This window comes from Nicotiana attenuata, unplaced genomic scaffold (genome assembly GCF_001879085.1).
Source record: "Nicotiana attenuata strain UT unplaced genomic scaffold, NIATTr2, whole genome shotgun sequence".
NCBI lineage: Eukaryota > Viridiplantae > Streptophyta > Magnoliopsida > Solanales > Solanaceae > Nicotiana > Nicotiana attenuata.
Window position 1 is genome coordinate 509,535 of NW_017670480.1, and position 4,873 is coordinate 514,407.

A 4,873-nucleotide genomic window follows, 5' to 3' on the forward strand; every position below is an offset into this window, starting at 1 on the left:
ATTACATGACGTTAAGGTCCTATAAGCAGGAGTTTTTAGATGACTTGTATCATAATTAAACGTTAAACCCTATAGGCATGGTATCTAGGTGACTTGAATCAGAAACATCGAACCATCTTATGTACAATATTTCTAGTGAAAAAATAAAAGTCCTAAAGTCATGATATCTACCCTTTATTGATGCAAGAAAGTAAAACCCCTCCCACACTCTTTTACTAGATTCCCCGAGTTCTATACAAGTTATTACAACCCAATGAATCAACTGAAATAATAAAAATACATCAAAAACTAACAGCTAAATCCAAGCAGCCTAATTCAATCTTAATGTCCAATAATATGTATTTAACCAACTCCGGGGTCCAGATCTCCAAAGCCTTCTCATTATCCAGGGTGTTTCAAAGTTTCAAGGAACCTCGGGGATTCCAGGCATTGCTTACACCCAGGATGCCATTATGAACAGGATGGTGCAGTGTGGAATAGCCAGCCCTCAGGCATCCAAGTTCAGAGGGAGCTCAGGGGTCCCAAAGCATGGCTTGCAAGAGAGGGGCAGAACTTATAGCTAGGAGTAAGTGCAAAGTGAAAGGGAATTAAGGGGGCCATGACAAGTGGTGGTCATACCTAGCCATAAGGTAGGCTGGCACACCCCTGACCACTTGCTAGATGAACAAGTTAGGAGCAGACCTTTTGATGGTCAGACAAAGGTCTGGATAGTGATTAGGACACTATCAGACCTAAGTCAAGGCTCAAGCACATAATGGGGAGAATGGGAAGTGGGAATTGATTGAGTTAAGGAGTTCAATGAACCCAGTTCAGGATCATAGACAACAATATTGGGGTGCTGCTATGCCCTGAATAATAAACTCACATACAAAGGGGTAAAAGGGGTAAGGGAATTCATAAAACATCATATTCACAACAAACAAACAACTGCACAGATTATTTAAATGCTGGACTGTAAGAGAAGGGGAAACACGTTATAATATGCTAGAAAACATGTGGACAGAATTAAACACATTGTTCTTGGGGCGTATAAACTAATTGAAACATACCGGTATAGAAGTAAAGAATGCAGAAGAAAGCGAGCAAAGTCCACAGCAGTGTGAGTATCAGAAAGAGAGAATTTAAGTGAAAGGGAATTGTGAACTCAGATGGTATTCTGTGTTCGTGTGTAAAAGTGTAGAAGGGTAGCCTCTTTTATAGTGTAGAGAAGCAAACAAGAAAGGTAAGAAAACCCTTTTAAAAAAAATTAGTCTCAAATATTCTCCCTTTAGTCAAGGGATTTAGTTTCAAACGGAAAAGTGTAAACAAGGAAAGGAAATTTGAATAAAATCCTTCACAGTAGCATAAGAAGGGAAAATACACGAGTTAATATTTAAGGAAAGGTTTCAATAGTACTTGATTTGTAAAGAGAAAGGAAAGGGAATCAATCAAACAATTAACAAAATCAAAGTACTAAGTTTAAATCGAATGAACCAAACCAGAAATAGGTAAAGAGGGCTTAACCAAAGAAAATCAGTGGCAATCAATAAAGACCCTATCAAAGGGATCCAAAATCAATCAAGCAATCACCAAAAACCTTGGAAGAGGAGCTTCTTGCATATAAAGCAAACAATTCATACAGAAGAGTTTAACATTGAAGTGTTTAGAATCGTAAACAAAAGAATACGAGTTCAACCAGAGACTCATAGTGAGTCTGAAGGTACAGGGTCCCCAAAGTGGAACCCTAATTCAATTTACCAAGAAAACCCCCCAAATTCTAGGGTTTCCCCATCGAATCAAACACAGAAACGAGAAGGCAAGTGAACAGACTCAAGGAGTCTCATGAGAATCAGGCAAATACAATGGCGGGCTTGAAACAATCAAAGAAAGGAAACCACTTTAAGGCATGAAGAACATGCTTAGAAAAACTTTGGCATTTAAGAAAACATGCTTAACAAGAACACGGACATAGTTCAAGAAAGCAAAACATCAAGAAACTCAGTAGTAAATATGCATGGTAGAAGAGTGAGAAAAACAGACTAATCATGTGAGCATACATATAAAAGTAGAAAGACAATACATGCGTAATAGAGGAGGAAAACATATGAGCATAATACAGACAAACATCTAAAAGAAAAGAACAACAAGAATCGAAAGACTTTCAAAAACCCTAATTTTGAAAAACCAACGATTTTGAAAAGGAAATTTGAGGAAAACACTCAAAACGTCAAATATAGCATAGGTTCAACACAGATCTAGGCAAATAAACAAAGAAAGAACCTCGAATAGCTTAGGGTTTCTGAGAAACCCTAGAAATGAGAAGGCGTGGAAAGGGTCTGGTCTCGAACAGATCTGAGCCATAACTAGGCTCTTAAAGCTCGAACACACCGGGACATGGCCGGAGAAGCCATAGAACCACAGATCTACAACAGATCTGAACGGACTTTATCGAGGTCAGGCCTCAAAATCTCGAAAACAACCACGGTTTGGGGGAAAGGAAGGTAAGCACAGGATGTCCATGGCCGGAGAAGCCATGGACTCTGATGAGATTGCTCGGAGAAGATGGCGGAGGCGATTGGGGTTTCGAGTGCTAGGGAGAGTTTGAGAGAAGGAGAGAGTTTGGGGGTGACTGTCTGAGAGAAATGAGGGTTAGGGTTAGGTCGTTTGGAATTAAAAAGGAAAGGGTTATTTGTGGCTGTTGATCAAAAGGATCAACGACCTGGATTTAAAAGGATCCCGGGCGGGTTTAGTTTAATGGGTCAGGGGTTGGGTTAAATTGGAATTGGGATGGCCCAATTGGGCATTAGGAATGGGGCCAATTGGGTTTAAGATTAAAATGAAACTGAGGCTATAATTGAAATGAAATGTGGCCAAAATTGAAATAGCCAGTTTTCCCCCTGTTATTTTATAAAAATAGTGAAAATAATTTTAAAAGAAAATTGAAGATGCTGAACCAATTAATAATACATATGTATTAATTTAAAAATATTAGAACTAATTTTACAATTATAAAACACTATTAATCGTAAAATAGGCTATAATTGCCTTTATATGCAATTAGCTTTAAGAATACCAAACAAATTTGTAAAAATATACAAAAAATTACCTTAATTATATTTGGTGTAAATATGAGAATAAAATAAGTTATTCACAAAAATGATAATTTTGGGAATAATTATTGGATTTTGTACTGTTAAAATAGACAATAAATTGACTTAAAATAAGGAAAAATACCAAAACTCTTGGGAATGCTTATATATGCATGCATATGCTATTTTGAAGATATTTTGAGTACATAAAAATTCTTAGGGAAAAATTGGGTATCAACAGCTGCCCCTCTTTACCCGGGAAGGATGAAAGAGTTGTCGGGTAAAGATATGATGGCCAATTTTGACCGGAAGTGGCGATTTTCAAAGAATTTGACCGAGCTCTGGTTTCTGAGCTGCCTACATATCCCTGGTTTTAGAGGAATCAGGCCGTATGTAGTTCAGGAACCATTGACGGAACATGCCGATGGAGATTCGAAAGGATGGGCGTGATGCTTTTGGAGAGGCAAGAGGTATTTGGGAAGCTGATCAACTGCGAGAATCGGAGCGGGACCGCTCCTGCTGAGACGGCCATTGTTAGCCGATGTACCTGCAAGTGAGCAATATAGGCGCATATTGTGCATAAACTAAAGCATGATGGAAGTTCCCGTCGGACCATGAATGCTGTCCTCGGACGGTTAGGATGACGTCCTCGGACCATGATGTCCTGGGCCATGAAGCGCAAAATTAAAGGATTCGCAGGCTATGAAATGACGTTCTCGGGCCATGATGATGGTGACTCCGAACCATGATGCCTTTGAATAATGATGTGCAAGATATAAAATGGGGTCCTCGGGCCATGGCATGGTGTTCTCGGGCTATGAAGATGATGCCTCCGAACGATGACACCTTTGGACAATTTGGCGATATTTCAGCCCATGAAATGCAAGGTTTGGCAGTATTTCAGCCGATGCAAAAACGTAAATGGCGATGTTTCAGCCGACAGAAGATTTAAACAAAACAGGCGATGTTTCAGCCGACAGAAGATTGAGATAAAGTTTGGCGATATTTCAGCCGATATGAAATAAAATGGCGATATTTCAGCCGATGTAACAAGTAAAATGGCGATATTTCAGCCGACAGAAATTTAAGTAAAGTTTGGCGATATTTCAGCCGATTGCAAGACATGAGGTGGCGATATTTCAGCCATGCAAGAAAGATAAAGTGGCGGTATTTCAGCTATGCAGGTGGAGGTAGAGCTTAACCTCGGAAGGCAGAAAGGTAGCCTTATGCAATGCAGGGAATGCAGGATGGAGACAACGCTTAGTCTCGGAAGGCAGAAAGGTAGCCTTATGCAATGCAGGAAATGCAGATGGAGACAACGCTTAGTCTCGGAAGGCAGAAGGGTAGCCTTATGCAATGCAAGAAATGCAGATGGAGACAACGCTTAGTCTCAGAAGGCATAAAGGTAGCCTTATGCAATGCAGGAATGCAGATGGAGACAATGCTTAGTCTCGTAAGGCAGAAAGGTAGCCTTATGTAATGCAAGAAATGCAGATGGAGACAACGCTTAGTCTCGGAAGGCAGAAAGGTAGCCTTATGCAATGCAGGAATGCAGATGGAGACAACGCTTAGTCTCGGAAGGCAGAAAGGTAGCCTTATGCAATGCAAGAATGCAGATGGAGACAACGCTTAGTCTCGGAAGGCAAAAAGGTAGCCTTATGCAATGAGATAAAAGCGGGTAGTAATAAAAGATTCTTAGCTGACAGATGGTAGCCGATTGTGATATTGCGGCTGCTGGGAAATATTGCGAGCGGACAGCAAAATGCGGGTAGGTGTGATGTCTCAATGCGATTGCGTAATATGTT